Here is a 19,540-nt window from a genome sequence, read left to right on the forward strand (position 1 = left end):
GCTATAAACTCTTCCTTGCCTTCTAACAGCCAATCACTGTCAGGGGCAAGTGATGTCAGAATGTGGATTCTCACCAGAAAACCCCCAAACTTCAACACTTTTTCAAGACACGGGCTCAGTTAAATAAACATGAAATGTGGTTCTAGTGCCAAGAGGTTTGCATTGTGGAATTTAATTGAAGGTTAAGATGAAGATGAATAGTTTGAGTTCTGAATATATATAATAATACACTAGATATGAATTAAAATAAATAGCAAAAGATTTAACCATTTAAAAATTTTATAATCATACAAGTTTTCAGTATGTTGAAAGGAAAGGAAACTTACTGTCATCAGATACAATCCTGTATTATTAATTTAGTAAAAAAATCAAATAATAAAGTGAAGGAGCTGATGAACAGTTAATATTTTAATATCAATATATTTTTTCTAAAATATGTTTGACTCATAAATTAAAATTGATATAATTAAAAACAACCCCATAAATTTTGTTCAGTTTACCAAACCTTGAATTATTGAGCTTTCCACTGAACCAGGACAGTGGAGAGCCAGTGTTCTAGGACATGAAGAGCCAAATATAAAAAAGATCTGGTCCCTGTCTAAAATTTACACAGTTTCATAGAGAGACAGACTTATAGCTGTAAAACACAACAATGAAAATATCTACAAGATTTAGAGATCAGAATAGGAATTTGCTAGGTTATCAATAAGGGAGAGGTTATCAATAAAGAAAAGGAAAGCATTCTTAGGAATAGATTTAAAGGATACAGAAATGAATGAACATAATTACACCAAAACTGTCTAATGTTTACTGAGTGCTCTCATGCTATTTCTGTGCTATTTCAGTCATCCCTCACACATACAGAAAATAATTCAGTTAGATTATCCCATTCTACGAGTGAGGTAAGTGAGGCACAGAGATGGTATGTCCTGGGTTGCATGGCTAGAAAATGGGAGAATATAGAGATCAAAGTCAAGTCTATTTCTAGAGTCTACTTTTAATCACTATAGATCCTTGTTGGCACATTCAGAGGGCTTCAGTGATTCAATAAACTGGAATATAGTGAGTAGAAGTCATGAAGATGAGGGTGGTTGAATAGACAAAGACCAGATGATGGAGGGGACTCTAGGTTGCACTAAGGAATATGGATTCCACTGTGGAAAAGAAAATATCAAAGGGTTAACGCAGAGAAATAATATATTTAGATTTGTAACTTAGAAAAATCTTTTGTTGACAAGGCAGATCTGGGTTGAGGAAAGCAAGATAGTTAGGGAGGAGTGGGGCTCCAAGAAACTTTTCTAGTGATTCAGGAAGTCAGTGACAAAGGTCTGAACTAAAGCAGGGGCCATGGGGGTGGAAAGGATGGAACAAATGAGAGAGATGTCAAATAGATAAAATCGATAGGACTTAGTGAAAGTAAGAGAAGTGGAGAAGCCTAAGATGATTTCCGAATTTATGCCTTGGGTAATTTTGTGAGTGGCGGGACCATATCTCATATCATACCTAGCAGAGTAATGGGTATATTATAATCATTCAGTGAGATGTTAACAGCTTATGATATAATGAAAGGAGTAGAGAACTGGGAATGAAAAGACTGGGGGTTTGTTCTTGATTTTACCACTGTGTGAAACACTTGACTACAATGAGGCTTCAATTTAATCCATTTTTTAAAAATAGGGCAATTTCGGGGTGCCTGGGTGGCTCAGTTGGTTAAGCGTCCGACTTCAGCTCAGGTCACGCTCTCGCGGTCCGTGAGTTCGAGCCCCGCGTCAGGCTCTGGGCTGATGGCTCAGAGCCTGGAGCCTGCTTCCGATTCTGTGTCTTCCTCTCTCTCTGCCCCTCCCCTGTTCATGCTCTGTCTCTCTCTCTGTCCCAAAAATAAATAAACGTTAAAAAAAATTTTAAAAAAATAGGGCAATTTTCAGCCAAAAATGAACCAGTCACTGTGTGCCTCTATCACCTGTGACGCATTCTTGCCAAATAAATGGACTTGAATCTGATGAAGCCTCTCTATGTACCAGGTGAGAGAATATACTAGGCACAAGAGAATATGTAAAATGACACCACTGGGGTGTATTTAGCAAAATCCAGAATGTGGGAAACGTTATAGGACATATTACCTGGTTTATATTTTATTAGCAAGGAAAATTTTAAAAGAAGAAAGGGAAAACTATAGATAAAAAAGACTTCAGAGTCATATCTAGAGAAATTATGAAACAATTGGAGAAATGTTGAATGCTCACCATTTTGTGGTATAAAATTATTATTTGGGGGGAATAGTATTGTTCTTTTTTTAGAAAAAAGTCTAATTTCTATTGAACTCATATATTTAAAAAGAATTTAATGTTTGTTTATTTTTGAGAGAGAGCATGAATAGGGGAGGGGCAGAGAGAGAGAGGGACACACAGAATCTGAAGCAGGCTCCAGGCTCTGAGCTGTCAGCACAGAACCCCATGCGGGACTTGAACTCACAAACTGTGAGATCATGACCTGAGCTGGAAGTCGGACACTTAACTGACTGAGCCACCCAGGTGCCCCAAACTCATATTTTTTAATTGAAGTATAGTGACACACAATATTACATTTGTGTACATTTGTACAACATAGTGATTCAACAACTCTACCTTATTCTCTGCTCACTACAAGTGTAGCTACCACCTGTAAGCATACAATGCTATTACATTCCCATTGACTGTATTTCCTATGCTGTACCTTCCATCCCTGTGACTTACTCATTCCATAACTGGAAGCCTGTATCTCCCACTCCTCTTCACCCATTTTGTTAATCCCTCCATCTTCCTCCCCTCTGGCAACCATCAGTTTGTTCTCTGTATTTATGGGTCTGTTTGTTAGTTGTTTTGTTAGTTTTCACATATAAGTGATATCATATGACATATGTCTTTCTCTGTTGGACTTATTTCACTTAGTATAATATCTTCTAGGTCCATCTGTGTTGTCAAAAATGGCAAGATCTCATTCTATTTTATGACTGAGTAATACTCCATTGTGTGCATATACCATATCTTCTTTATCCATTTATCAATGGACACTTATCCTGTTTCCATATCTTGGCTATTGTAAATAATGTTGTGATGAACATAAGAATGCATATGTCTTTTCAAATTAGTGTTTTTGTTTTCTTTGGGTAAATACCCAGTAGTGGAATTGCTGGGTCATATGGTATTTCTATTTTGAATTTTTTGAGGACCCTCCATACTGTTTTCCATAGCAGCTATACCAATTTACATTCCTACCAAAAGTGCTGTAGGGTTCCTTTTTCTTCACATTCTTGCCAACACTTGTTATTTCTTGTCTTTTTGATACTAGCCATTCTGACAGGTGTAAGGTGAGGTCTCATTGTGGATTTGATTTTCATTTCCCTGATAATTAGTAATGTTGAGATCTTTTTATGTGTCTATTGACTATTTGTATGTATTCTTTGGAAAAATGTCTATTCAGTTCCTCTTGCCCATTTTTAATTGGATTATTTGGGTTTTTTGGTGTTGAGTTGTATAAGCTCTTGATGTACTTTAGAAATTAACCCCTAATTGGATATATCATTTGTTAGTATCTTCTGATATTATTATGTGTTAAGAAGAATTGTTATATTTTAGAAATTCATGGTAAAATATTTATGGATAAAACAGTTATCTGTGGGTGTGGATGAAGATGAAACAAGATTGACTATAAATTGATAATCGTTGAATTGGTGATAGGTTACCCTAGGGATTCATTATACTGTTCACTTTGTGTATGTTTGAAATGGTCTATAAAGTTTTTTTTAATGTAAATAATTGAGTCAAATCTCTAATCTAGTCAGACTCTACCTATTAGTTGACTAGATATATTCATGCATGGTCATTAGAGCATTTTTTGTAAGGAGTCGTGCTAGAGAAAAAATAAATTACAAGTCCTTACTAATTCTACTTTTGATATAATCAGGGTTGTCTCAACACTTAAAAACATTTTTTTTCTAATGTTTTTATCTTTGAAGGAGAGAGAGACAGCATGAGCGGGTGGAGGGTGGTGGCAGAGAGAGAGGGAGACAGAGAATCTGAAGCAGGCTCCAGGCTCCAAGCTGTCAGCACACAGCCCGATGCAGGGCTCGAACTCATGAGCCGTGAGATCATAACCTGAACCCAAGTCGGATGCTTAACTGACTAAGCCACCCAGGTGCCCCTCATCATCACTTTTTGTTGCAATCTCATTGTTTTGATAATCTTTACTTAAACTGGTTGTTATGAGTTGATTCTCTTAGATGACATATGAACACACATTCATCTCATTGGCATGCCACAACCAAATTGCACTGTGTGGTGAGTCATTTCTGGGGAAACCCCACATTCATTGTGATGTATCCCTCTTTTTTACATGCCATATATACTCACTTGCCAAATCCTGTTAACACAACCTCCACAGTTCTTTAGAATCCAGACTTCTCTCTCCTTTCTTGTCCCTGTGTTTGTTCAAGTCCTCATTACTTCTTGCCAGGTTATAGTCAGAATATTCTAATTGTGGACATGTTACCTATTTCCCCTTGCAAAATATTCTGTGATTCAGGATTTAGAATCAAGGATTGAGGTAGAGTCCTGGTGCTGTCTCTTACTAGCTTTTGACCTTGGTTAAAACTCTCTCAACCTAAAAAGTCTGACCCCAACTTTCTTTTTTATTGTTTATTTGTTTTTGAGAGGAGCAACCAAGTGGTGGAGGTACAGAGAGAGGAAGACAGAGGATTTGAAGCAGGTTCTGCACTGACAGCAGAGAGCTCATGTGGGGCTTGAACCCATGAACCGTACGTAGCTCATGACCTGAGCTGAAGTTGGACACTCAACCAACTGAGCCACCCAGGCATCCCCAACTTTCTTTTCCAGTATCATTTATTACTTCTTGCCTGCTAGAATACATTGCAAGATGGTCTATATAAGACTTACGAATAACCAAGTCTAAAAAGTAGATAAATACTATTAAAACATATTTTCATGTGAGGTCTCTTGGCAGCTCTTAATTGAAATCTTAGTAACTAGAATTTTCTAGAATAAATGATAAAATTTTCTCCCCTCCAGTAGAAAAATGCTGAAATCTTCGCTATGCTAACACTGTATTTATTACTATACCCTTCTATTATTTCTTCACTATCCACTCTTTATCTGAAACCAAAAGGTAGTATCTGGTTTAGACACCAACACTCACCTCTACAATACTCTTCTCCTGAACTGTCTCATTAACAGCCTAATTGCTCTTTGATATTACATCACTGGAAACCTTTTCTAGCCAGTCCTTTTATTTACAGTATGCATTATGTCTTCCATCCATGCTTACCTATTTAACCTTAGTGGAACCTAGTTGGAAAACCTAATTTTTCCATTAATGAGTATCTGGATTTAGGACTTTATACAATCAGTCAATTGTTGTCACTTACTGAGCTCTTTTAAGCCTGGTGGTAGGCAATACGACAAGTTTTTTGTTTTGTTTTGTTTTCCCCCCTCAGAGTTTATAAACCAGTCAAGCTCTCCCTCCCTACTTACTTCCCAGGCTGCCTCTGTTTATGTGGAAGTCCAGTAATGCTTTTCCTAACCCCACCCAATATTCCAATAAAACTTTCATGTATTCCATAGCCAGAAATAACAAATACCAAACTCGTACCTAATATAAATTCCTGTTTAAGAAGCATCATGTTCTCTTACTATAATATTGTGACCTCATGTGGTAGTGGTGGTGTGCCTGTCATCTGTTTTTTATTGTGAGCTTCTGGAGAGCAAGGAGTATATCTATTTATTTATTTATTTATTTATTTTGATTAACATTTTATTTTATTTATTTTTTTTTTTTTCTGAAATTTATTGACAAATTGGTTTCCATACAACACCCAGTGCTCATCCCAAAAGGTGCCCTCCTCAATACCCATCACCCACCCTCTCCTCCCTCCCACCCCCCATCAACCCTCAGTTTGTTCTCAGTTTTTAACAGTCTCTTATGCTTTGGCTCTCTCCCATTCTAACCTCTTTTTTTTTTTTTTCCTTCCCCTCCCCCATGGGTTCCTGATAAGTTTCTCAGGATCCACATAAGAGTGAAACCATATGGTATCTGTCTTTCTCTGTATGGCTTATTTCACTTAGCATCACACTCTCCAGTTCCATCCACGTTGCTACAAAAGGCCATATTTCATTTTTTCTCATTGCCACGTAGTATTCCATTGTGTATATAAACCACAATTTCTTTATCCATTCATCAGTTGATGGACATTTAGGCTCTTTCCATAATTTGGCTATTGAGAGTGCTGCTATAAACATTGGGGTACAAGTGCCCCTATGCATCAGTACTCCTGTATCCCTTGGATAAATTCCTAGCAGTGCTATTGCTGGGTCATAGGGTAGGTCTATTTTTAATTTTCTGAGGAACCTCCACACTGCTTTCCAGAGCAGCTGCACCAATTTGCATTCCCACCAACAGTGCAAGAGGGTTCCCGTTTCTCCACATGCTCTCCAGCATCTATAGTCTCCTGATTTGTTCATTTTGGCCACTCTGACTGGCGTGAGGTGATACCTGAGTGTGGTTTTGATTTGTATTTCCCTGATAAGAAGCGACGCTGAACATCTTTTCATGTGCCTGTTGGCCATCTGGATGTCTTCTTTAGAGAAGTGTCTATTCATGTTTTCTGCCCATTTCTTCACTGGGTTATTTGTTTTTTGGGTGTGGAGTTTGGTGAGCTCTTTATAGATTTTGGATACTAGCCCTTTGTCCGATATGTCATTTGCGAATATCTTTTCCCATTCCGTTGGTTGCCTTTTAGTTTTGTTGGTTGTTTCCTTTGCTGTGCAGAAGCTTTTTATCTTCATAAGGTCCCAGTAATTCACTTTTGCTTTTAATTCCCTTGCCTTTGGGGATGTGTCGAGTAAGAGATTGCTACGGCTGAGGTCAGAGAGGTCTTTTCCTGCTTTCTCCTCTAAGGTTTTGATGGTTTCCTGTCTCACATTTAGGCCCTTTATCCATTTTGAGTTTATTTTTGTGAATGGTGTGAGAAAGTGGTCTAGTTTCAACCTTCTGCATGTTGCTGTCCAGTTCTCCCAGCACCATTTGTTAAAGAGGCTGTCTTTTTTCCATTGGATGTTCTTTCCTGCTTTGTCAAAGATGAGTTGGCCATACGTTTGTGGGTCTAGTTCTGGGGTTTCTATTCTATTCCATTGGTCTATGTGTCTGTTTTTGTGCTAATACCATGCTGTCTTGATGATGACAGCTTGTAGTAGAGGATAAAGTCTGGGATTGTGATGCCTCCTGCTTTGGTCTTCTTCTTCAAAATTCCTTTGGCTATTCGGGGCCTTTTGTGGTTCCATATGAATTTTAGGATTGCTTGTTCTAGTTTCGAGAAGAATGCTGGTGCAATTTTGATTGGGATTGCATTGAATGTGTAGATAGCTTTGGGTAGTATTGACATTTTGACAATATTTATTTTTCCAATCCATGAGCAGGGAATGTCTTTCCATTTCTTTAAATCTTCTTCAATTTCCTTCATAAGCTTTCTATAGTTTTCAGCATACAGATCCTTTACATCTTTGGTTAGATTTATTCCTAGGTATTTTATGCTTCTTGGTGCAATTGTGAATGGGATCAGTTTCTTTATTTGTCTTTCTGTTGCTTCATTGTTAGTGTATAAGAATGCAACTGATTTCTGTACATTGATTTTGTATCCTGCAACTTTGCTGAATTCCTGTATCAGTTCTAGCAGACTTTTGGTGGAGTCTATCGGATTTTCCATGTATAATATCATGTCATCTGCAAAAAGCGAAAGCTTGACTTCATCTTTGCCAATTTTGAGGCCTTTGATTTCCTTTTGTTGTCTGATTGCTGATGCTAGAACTTCCAGCACTATGTTAAACAGCAGCGGTGAGAGTGGGCATCCTTGTCGTGTTCCTGATCTCAGGGAAAAAGCTTTCAGTTTTTCCCCGTTGAGGATGATGTTAGCTGTGGGCTTTTCATAAATGGCTTTTATGATCTTTAAGTATGTTCCTTCTATCCCGAAGGAGTATATCTATTTAAATTACTGTATATGGAGTCAGGGAAACCACATCTATGGCTGTTTACACAAGACTGGATGTTCTCATAGAAACTGACATCAGGTGAACATTGATTCCTTGCCCTTTCTAAAGAAAGGTAAAGGTTAACACATAGATTCTTCTCTTTCCTGTCTCCAGGGGAAAGCTCCTGAATTTGTTTTCCCTATCCAAATCTTCTTTATTCAAGATTTGGCTGGAGTGAATAATAGTTAAGTCTTGCTGGATCTTTCTATAGCTTTCCCAGCTCTCTTTCTCTACTTTACCATCTACTTTTCCCTAATATCTTTCATTGGCATTTGATTTTCAAATCGCTTTAATAAAACAAAAATCTCCTTCATATATACACATTCCCATCCGGCTACTCATGTATTTCTCTCTTCTTCACAATTAAGTTTCTTGAGAGTTGTCAACTTTTTGAAAAATGTTTATGTTTTTTTTTTAAATGTTTTGGTGTTTATTTTCGAGAGAGAAAAAGAGAGAGTGAGCAGGGGAGGGGCAAAGGGAGAGGGAGACACAGAATCTGAAGCAGGCTACAGGCTCCGAGCTGTCAGCACAGAGCCGGGCGTGAGGCTCAAACCCATGAGCCATGAGATCAAGACCTAAGCCAAAGTCATACCCTCAACTCACTGAGCCACCCAGGCACCCCTATTTATTTAGTTTTGAGAGAAAGAGGGAGGCAGAGAGAGAGGGAGACAGAGAATCCCAAGCAGACTCTCCATAGTGAGCACAGAGCCGGATGCTGGGCTCAAACCCACAAACCATGGGATCATTACCTGAGCTGAAATCAAGAGTCAGACCCTTAACCACTGAGCCACCCAGGTGCCCTGAGAGTTGTCAACTTCTAATGCCCAATTTCTTTTTTTGTTTGTTTTTTTAATTTTTTTTTTAGTGTTTACTTTTGAGAGAGAGAGAGAAACAGAGCGTGGGGTGGGGGCCAGAGAGAGAGGGAGACGCAGAATCCAAAGCAGGCTTCAGCCTCTGAGCTGTCAGCACAGAGCCTGAAGTGGGACTCAAACCCACAAACTGGGATCATGACCTGAGTCGAAGTTGGACATTCAACTGACTGAGTCACCCAGGTGCCCCTAATGACCCAATTTATTCACCTTCTCATTTCTCAACCTACTGCAATATGGCTTTTGCCCCCACAACTTTGTGGAAACTTGTCTCATAAAGGTGACCGATATCTTCATTTTGGTTAATCAATGAGTGCTTGTTAGTTAACTGGAGTGAACACTCTCAGTCTTTTTATTCTTTTGTTGATAGCAATTGATGCCACTGTTTCCTCCTCTTTCAAAAGCCTGTACCTACCTACCACATGCATGGTACTGCATTCTCTGGTCTTCTCTTCCTCCCTGCCTACTATTTCTCAACTGCTCTTATGTGTTACTCTTTCTCTAGCTGTACTTTAGATGTTTTTGTTTTCAGGTTTCTGTCCTTGTCCATCTCCTCTTCTCATTCTCCAGTCTCTCTTGATGATCTCTTTCATTCCCATGGCTTCACTTACTCACTTGGTTTTTAGTATCGATATTCCTCCTATGCTTCAGGATTGAATATCAAACTTACACCTGATTTTAGCCAAAGAGCCAAGAAACGATGAATATCAAACTTACAATAGAAATCTCTACCTGGAACCTCCAAAATTACCTCAGATTGCCAAGTGTTCTTCCTCCTGTTTCTGTTCCAATTGCTCAAGCTACAAATCTGGATGTCATTCTTATTACCTATCTGTCCTTTACCTCTCGCACCTCAATGTAGTCCTGTGAATTCCTGTCAGTTCCACAGCCCTCAAATCTTACTTCAGTCCACCCCCATTGTCACTGTTCTCTTATTTGAGGCCACTGTTGTCTTGCCTGGGTTAATATAAGAACATCTTTACTTTCTCTCCAGTCTGCTTTCCACATCATGGCCAAAATAATCTTTGCTTAAAATCTTCCATGGCTCTAATACCTTCAGTATAAAATTTACACTCAGTGTCGCATAGAAAGCCCTTCAATTTCTGGCTTTTGCATAAGACTCCAGCCCCACCCCTTACACTTTCTTGCCTCACACTAAGATTAAGTCATACTAAAGTATTTCATTTCCTTTCCTCTGCCCCAGGTCTTTTTCTGGGAGCCTTTGTACATGCTATCTTTGTCTGTCTAACTGTGACCTGTCATTCACGACTCAGTTCTGAAGTCATATCCTTCAGAAAGCCTGTCCTGATTCCTAGGCCCACCTTGTCTGAGTTGCCTCTTTTGTATTTCCTAGCACTACTATAATAGTCCTGATCCTTCTTTATTGCAGCCGGTTGCTTATCTTTCTTGCTGTCTGGATAGATTAGGAGTTGTTGAGGACAGGGACAAGGTCTTATTTACCATTGTATCTTTAACCACTCATCACAGTGCCTGATGTGGGCATTTATTCAATAAATGTTCTTGAAATAATGGCTGACTAAGAATGAATGAATGAATGAAAGACCATTACAGTGTTTTATAATTTTTTTCATTATTGCCAACTAAGGAGAAAATTTTAATTTAAATTAATGTCTCCCTAAGGAGATAAATTAAATACTAAGGAATAAGATTTTGTTGGAAAGAGTTGAACTTTGAAGGGCCACATACCATTGTAATATCTAAGAATGAGGAAGGGAATCTATACTGATTTCTAGAAGGCTGTCATGTCTATATCTATGCCAGCCAAAGTTAAGGAATTCTTTTCTATATATAGACAAATTGAGGGGTAATTTTGATCTTGCTCTTTATTTAATAATTTTCCTTGACTCTCTTCATGTTTTTAGCTAGAAGCAAATTTCTACTTCCAGAGTACAGTAACAGTAAGCCTTCTGTTGCATGCTATTATCTAATTATTCAGTTACTTGTGAATAACCTGATTGCTTCATGAATGTTCACTTTGTGGTTGACTAATATTGGTATTATATATACCAATATATACATATATTGTATATATATGTATGTATATATCTGTACCTATATAATTTTTATAAAATCACATTCTTTCATGAAAAACTGAAAAATGTGTTCTCAGACATCATTTCAGAGATTTCACAATTGCACAATTGACAAACATAGCCTTTTAGTTACTAGCTGGGTTGTATTTTTGGTATATCTTAGGTTTTTCATTGCCTCGGACCTTCTGCAATGATCTGCAATAATAACAGTTTGTGATTCCATGGAAAACAAATCACTGCCAATCTTTAGTTGTGGTCTCGCTGTAATTTTGTATGAGATACGGCTTATTGCATTACATCAACCATAAAGGTTGCAACATTCATTGGAAATCTGAGGCCGGGTGACCATTTAGTGGACTTGTATTGGGATTTACTTTGATATTTTTTGCTTAAATGTGTCTAATGTGGATTCTTAGGGATAAGAATGGCCTAGCACATTCAATGGCCTAGCACATTCCAAGCAAATTTCTTCCTTTGGAAGAATAATTTATGTATGTCTCATTTTCTTGAAGCTGGTTTATTCCCCTACCTGAGTTTTTATCTAGATTTTCAGTCCTAAAAATTTCTGATTTTAGGGTTTTTTCTTTTTTTTTCTTTTTTTGAAATTTTCTAGTTAATTCATCAATTTTTCTCTATTCCCAAGTGACTTCCTGTATTGCAGTCATAGTACTACACATATAGAAAGAACTTATTAAATATGGGGTGACTGGGGGCACCTGGGTGGTTCAGTTGGTTAAGCATCCAACTTCGACCCAGGTCATGATCTCACGGTGTATGTGTTTGAGCCTTCCTCAGGCTCTTTGCTGACAGCTCAGGGCCTAGAGACTGCATTGGATTCTGTGTCTCCCTCCCTCTCTGCCCCTCCTCTGCTTGTGCTCTGTCTTTCTGTCTCAAAAATAAAATAAAACATTAAACAAAACTTAAAAAATAAATATTGGGTGACTGAATGAATGAATGACTGATTTTCTTATACATGACCCTTATTATTGAAGGTGTAGTTTTCCTACAGTGCCAGAATTTGAACTGGGATATGGGTTCCTTCCTCCTCCTAATCTACCTACTTTTACCCTAAAGAATAAAATATCAGTTATTTAAGTTCAAAATTATAAATGCCTAAGAAATCCATTTCTTAGAGGGATTTTTAAATACAAGATGGTTATACATATATCTTTATATTCTCCTGGCAGAGCTATGTCTCTCCTCAATTTATATAAAAAAATTATTTTTAGAAAGGGTTTGTTGGAGAGATAGAAAGCTGGGGAGGGGCAGACAGGGAGAGAGAGAATCTTAAGCAGGTTCCATGCCTGGTGCCAAGCCAATGCGGGCTTGACCTCACAACTGTGAGATCATGACCTGATCTGAAATCAAGTCAGATGCTTAACTGACTGAGCCATCTAGGTGCCCCTCTCCTCTATTTTTAAAATCTAAAAAATTTTTAAACAACTTATAATAAAATTAGGTGTAATAAAGTGATGATGAGTTAAATTATAGACCAAGTCAGAAATAAAATGAAGCAGATTAAGCAAAATAATATAACAACTCTGAAAATGGTCACTCTTACCATGAAAAATGTTGAAATGCCTACCTGTGCTGTCAAAGTCCTCCTCTTGGAAGAACAACCTCTATATGTAAAAAATGTCCAAGTTTTTTTTTTTTTTAGATAGAAGTATATAAAAACTTAGAAATAGTCATTTCTTGTTAGAAATATAAAATTAAATAACAGCCCAAATAGGCCAGATTCAGTATTCTCATAGCATAAGGAAAATAATAAATACAATTATGAGCTGGTGGATTGGAGAGCCCATTAAAATTCAAGTTTTGTAATCCAATTCTACAATTTTAGAAAAATCTGTTAAAACACATGGAACTCCATACTTTTCTTTAAATCTGATGAGCTGGCATCAGCTTCCCTTGGTGTTGTGGCTTTACATCTAGGGTGGGGGGTCAAAGTATTTGCCTACAATTTCAGGCTGATTCAAAACCAGAACGAAGTCCTCCTTGTAATTATGTTTTCCTGTAATAGCTCAAAAGCTCCTGCTCCACATTCAAGCTCATACTATGTTAAGGTACATGGGCAGACAGGAACTTCTCTCTCATGGTGGCCAACGCTCCTTCCACCACAAAGACCGATTCTGGTCTCCGCGGGTGGTGGCTTGTCACTGTTTGACACAGTAGCACCAACAGAAGCAAAGACTCTGCCCATTTACCTTAACAAAAGATGAACTTGAATGTGGAGCAGGAGCTATTACAGGAAAACATAATTACAACATGGATGGAACTAGACAGTATTATGCGAAATGAAATAGAGAAAGACAAATACCATATGATTTCATTCATATGTAGAATTAAGAAACAGATGTACATAAGAGAAGGGAAGGAAAAGTAAGATAAAAGCAGCGAGGGAGGCAAACCATAAGAGACTCTTAAATATAGAGAACAAACTTAGGATTGCTGGAGAGGTGAGTGAGGGATGGGTGAAATAGGTGACAGGGATTAAGGAGAGTACTTGTATGTAGGTGTTGAATCACTAAATTCTGCACCTGACACTAATATAACGCTGTATGTTAACTACCTAGAATTTAAATAAAAACTTGAAAAAAAAAATTTGGTAGTAGATTCTATTCAGGACTAGAGGGGAACTTCACAAAAGAGCAGATTATTTAGAATAATCAAATCTAAAGGACTGTAAAGAAGACAGTGGAGTGTATCAAATGAGGCACTGGGTTGCAAGGGGGTGGCTGTCCAGCTTGGGGCCCCATGGGGAAGTACAAGCATAATACCAACAATAGCTAGGGCAGCAGGGGTGGAGGTAGAGGGTAGGAACAAAGATGATGACAGAAAAAGGTGGATCTAATGGAGAAATTAAACATCTTACTGTGCCTAATCATAAGAAAGGCACAAAAAATTCAGAACTTAACAAAACCGTTGTATGGCACTAGTGGGAGAAAATGTTTTTTTGCCTCATTTGTTTTCTAAAGTGAAATTCATATTCCGAGAGAGAATGGTTAACGCAGTCTAGACATTTATCCCAGAATATGAAGAAAGAAAGATTACAATTTTCTAAAACACATTTTTGCTAAGCAATAATATTCCATTATTACCTCTTCATTACTCTGTGTACCTTTTTACTTACACTTTAATATAACTATTTAATTTATAGCTACATTTAATGTGATATGGCTAATATACATTCAGTGTTATGTGGCTAATTTGTAATTCAGTATACAGTAAATGTAAAAAACATTTTAAACCCTCACGAGGTAATCTCTATATGTCAATAACTCTAATTTATTCTTTATAAAAACCATGTCACAAATGGTATGTTTTAATGAATGCCTTTGATAATGATGTAAAAACCATCTTCTTCCTACTGAGCCACTCAGTTGGTGAAGGAATCAACCCCAACTTGATAAAGTAGAGCAGAATGAGTGGTGGTGTTCTTTGATCAAGGCAGAACAATTCTACGTTTTCTGGTTAACACTCTACTCTGTGTTACCTTGTAGTGACTTTTCTTCCACTATTCTGATTTTTATCCCATAGATTTGTCCTCTGTTGAACTTTATAGAAATGGAATTGTATAGTAAATCTTTCGTGTCTGACTTCTTTTGCTGTGCTTAATGCTTTTTATACCCATCAATTTTGAAACATAAATTAGTAACTCCCACATTGCTTATAACCCAGATCAAGAGAAACTACTCAATTTAGTTCTGTGCTTCCTGGCAGCCAAAGCAAATAAGAAGATATGAGCAAAGCAAAGAAGTCTGTAATAGAACTCCTGAAGTTAAGATTAAGGTGATCCTCTTGGACAATTAAATTTTTTAGAAAAATTATAAGTTCAACAAACCAACTTTTCTATGATATTTATATTTATTTCAAGGCAGTTTTAACAAAATTTGAAATACCACATTCTTTCATAAAATTATTCTGGTGTCTTTACTCAGCTGGTGTTGTAAGTGTATGTTTAGCATAACTGTTGTATAAATCCAGTATTGATTGTAGCTCTTGGGGGGAACCAACAACAACATTGGCAATGACAAAAGCTAAACATATTGTAGGGATAGACAAGCTTCCAGAGTTTTAGTTATATAGTTTCAATGTACTCTGTATCTTTCCAAATCCTCTTTCCCTCTCACTGTATAATCATATAATATATGGTTGGTTGTTGGATATTTAGGTTATTTTTAAAATTTCATTGTTATATATAATGACTTGAAAGTCTTTTTACATTTATATTTCTGACAGAATTTCTGACCATCTCCTCAGTAAGGATTCCCAGAAATGGAATTACTTCATCAAAAGTTACAAACATTTTTAAGTTCTCAGATTTGATTATTAAGTTACTGTCCACAAAATGTGAACCAGTGTAAATTCCTACAACATATGTGGCCATGCCTGTCATAGTTAGCAGCATTAAATATTACCAGAGAAGGCCCTCATTTTAAGGCCCTCCACTTTGAATAATTATATAATAGCTATTCTGTATACAGGGGCTAAAATCCCATATTAAAAATTGTATATATTTTATATAAAAATTTATAATTTATATTTTAAAATATTTAAGTATATAAAGAATACCTTGTCATCAAACTTAATACCTACTTTTTGCAGAAATTGTTGAATTCTCTTCATTTTGACATTGCAAGAAGAAAGTATATAAGCAGGATGACTTTTCATTTTTAATTTTCCAAATAACAAACTTTGTGCCATCTTTGAGCCTGTGGAGGCCTGCTGGAAATAGGACTTCTAAATGACAAATATGTCTGGAAGGCTGTGGTCCAAGGCCATTTTCTCCCCACTATAAACAGGATCTCTGGAACCAGTATCACCTGGACTGCCTCCCCCTTGCTAATTGACATGTAGGACATGTACAGGGGAGTGCTTGTTGGGGTAATATTTATAAGTGGAGGAGGGAAGCATGATTGGCCAGATGAACAAATTAAGCTGTGACTCAATTACAACAGAAATCTCAGCCAATTGTACAGAGAGCTCTGAAGCAGCCATGGCCCTTCAGGGTTGCCTGGAATGAAGGTAAGGGTTCTAAGTCTTTGCACTCAACTCTTTGTTGACCAGTATTTGGATATGGGCTGCCTGTAGTTGTGAGTGTGTAATTTTGGATGAATCATTTTCCTTCATCTGAAAGGGATTTTTTTTTAATATATGAAATTTATTGTCAAATTGGTTTCCATACAACACCCAGTGCTCATCCCAAAAAGTGCCCTCCTCAATACCCATCACCCACCCTCCCCTCCCTCCCACCCCCCATCAACCCTCAGTTTGTTCTCAGTTTTTAACAGTCTCTTATGCTTTGGCTCTCTCCCACTCTAACCTCTTTTTTTTTTTTCCTTCCCCTCCCCCATGGGTTCCTGATAAGTTTCTCAGGATCCACATAAGAGTGAAACCATATGGTATCTGTCTTTCTCTGTATGGCTTATTTCACTTAGCATCACACTCTCCAGTTCCATCCACGTTGCTACAAAAGGCCATATTTCATTTTTTCTCATTGCCACGTAATATTCCATTGTGTATATAAACCACAATTTCTTTATCCATTCATCACTTGATGGACATTTAGGCTCTTTCCATAATTTGGCTATTGTTGAGAGTGCTGCTATGAACATTGGGGTACAAGTGCCCCTATGCATCAGTACTCCTGTATCCCTTGGGTAAATTCCTAGCAGTGCTATTGCTGGGCCATAGGGTAGGTCTATTTTTAATTTTCTGAGGAACCTCCACACTGCTTTCCAGAGCAGCTGCACCAATTTGCATTCTGAAAGGGATTTCTTCAGAGGGACTCAGCAGTGAGCTGTTGGCAAGCAACATTCCTGTCAGCTAAGGAATGAATGCCGTAGATCTGAAGGAAGAAGGATGATTAATCCAGAAGGAAACATGGAAATACAAGTAGTGATAAAGAACAAGGGAAAGGTAAATACATGAATAAATCTAAAGTAATATTGACTGTAAATAATAATAATAATAATAATAATGACAACAGTGTCTTACAGAGTTCAAAATATATATAAAATAAAAATGCATAATACTACAAAAGATGGATAAGAAAGAAATGAATGTAAAGCATTCCAAGGTCCTGATACTATCTGCAAAGGAGTAAAAGCACCAAAATTTGATATCAAAGAACACATTTAAAAATTTTTTGATGTTCAGTTTTGAGAGACAGAGACAGAATGTGAGCAGGGGAGGGGCAGAGAGAGAGAGGGAAACACAGAATCTGAAGCAGGCTCCAGATCCTGAGCTGTCAGTACAGAGCCCAACGAGGGGCTCTGACCCACAAGTCACAAGATCATGACCCTGAGTCGAAGTTGGGCGCCTTACCGACTAAGCCACCCAGGTGCCCCTCAAAGAACACATTTTTATTGGGTGACCACTTAGCAAATATTAAAAGATATATAACTAATTTATAGATGAGAAAAATGGAATTCTAAAGAAATACTTGATTGATCCAAAAGAGGACAGGAAAAGAGAGAGAAAGGAAAATATATCAATGAGACAAATAAAAAAACACTGAAAGGATAGTTATATTACTAATACAGCAGTAATTATTTATTAATGGAACACTTTTTTAAAAAAATGTTTATTTTGAGAGAGCATGTGTTGGGGAGGGGCAGAGAAAGAAGGAGAGAGGAATCCCAAGCAGGCTCCATGCTGTCAGCGCAGAGCTTAATAGGGGCTCAGTCCCATGAACCATGAGATCATGACCTGAGCTGAAATCAAGGGTCAGACACTCAACCAACTGAGCCACCCAGATGCCCCCAAATACTTTTTAAAATTGAAGTATACTTGAGGATAAATAGTGTATTAGTTTCAGGTATACAGCATAGTGATTCGACAATTATATAAATTTTGAAATGTGTTTTTGTCACCATACAAAGTTATTAACAATATTACTGTATTCCCTGTTTTGTACTTTATATATCTTATTTATTTTGTAACAGGAAGTTACCAATAGATTATTATTCAGCCATAAAAAGAATAAAATCTTGCCATTTATGACAACATGGATCGACCTAGAGGGTATAATGCTAGGTGAAAGAAGTTACACAGAAAAAACAAATACCATGTGATTTCACTTTTATGTGGAATTTAAAAAAACAAAACAAAGGAACAACACAAAAAGAGACTCTTAAATACAGAGTACAAACTGTTGATTTCCAGAGGGGCAAGGCTGAAGGTGGGGGTATGAGCAAAATATGTGAATGGGATTAATAGGTACAAACTTCCAAAGTGGCTGCACCAATTTACGTTTCTACCAACAGTGCATGACGATTCTCTTTTCTCCACATCCACGCCAGCACTTGTTACTTATCTTTTGATGCTAGCTTTTCTAACTGCCGTGAGGTGATAATGGAGTAGGCAATTAGACTTGAGCTGGAGGCCAAGTCAATGATAAATAACCTCCGCAAACATGAAGAAAAGACACTTATATACCAACGGTGCACTTTGGGACTTCCCGTTCTCCCTGTCCTTAATAAACTGCTTTGTGCTTGCTCCCTTTCTTCTGGCTTGGCTTTAGTTGATCATGGATCTTCACATAAATCTTCTGTGGGGAATCCAAGAAACTAAACCTCTCTTCATACAACACAGACTCTCCTGGTAACAGTGATATCTCATTATAGTTTTGATTTTTATTTCCCTGGAGGTTAGTGACATTGAACATCTTTTCATGAGTCTGTTGGCCATCTGTATGTCTTCTTTGGAAAAGTATCTATTTAGATCCTGTGCTCATTTTTTAATCAGATTGTTTTCTTGGTGTTAAGTTGTATAAGTTCATTGTATATTTTAGATATTAACCACTTACTGTATATATCATTTGCAAATATGTCCTCCCATTCAGTGGGTGGCCTATTAATTTTGTGGACTTTTTTTTTCTTTGCAGAAGCTTTTTAGTCTGATGTAGTCCCATTTGTTTGTTTTTGCTTTTGTTCTTGCCCAAGGAGACAGATGTAAAAAATTATTGTGTAGCCTGATGGCTATGAGTCTACTGCCTATGTTTCTTTTAGGAGTTTTATGGTTTCAGGTCTTACATTTAGGTTTATACTCCAGATGTAAAAAATTATTGGGTAGCCTGATGGCTATGAGTCTACTGCCTATGTTTCTTTTAGGAGTTTTATGGTTTCAGGTCTTACATTTAGGTTTATACTCCATTTTGAGTTTATTTTTTGTGTATGGTATAAGAAAGTGATCCAGTTTCATTCTTTTGCATATAACTCTCAACTTTTTCCAGCAGTGAGTTCCTTTTCTCCCATTATATATTCTTGCCTCCTCTGTCATAGATTAATTGGTCATATAAGTGTGGGTTTATCAGGGCTCTCTATTCTGTTACATCGATGTGTGTATCTGTTTTTGTGACAGTACCATACTATTTTGATTATTGTAGTTTTGTAAAATAATGTGGAATCTGGGAGTGTGATACTTCCAGCTTTGTTTTTTCTCAAGATTTCTTTGGCTATTTGGGGTCTTTCATGACTCCATACAAGTTTTAGGATTATTTTTTCTCATGAAAATATTATTGGTATTTTGATAGGGA

Source organism: Prionailurus viverrinus, chromosome B1 (assembly GCF_022837055.1).
Source record: "Prionailurus viverrinus isolate Anna chromosome B1, UM_Priviv_1.0, whole genome shotgun sequence".
NCBI lineage: Eukaryota > Metazoa > Chordata > Mammalia > Carnivora > Felidae > Prionailurus > Prionailurus viverrinus.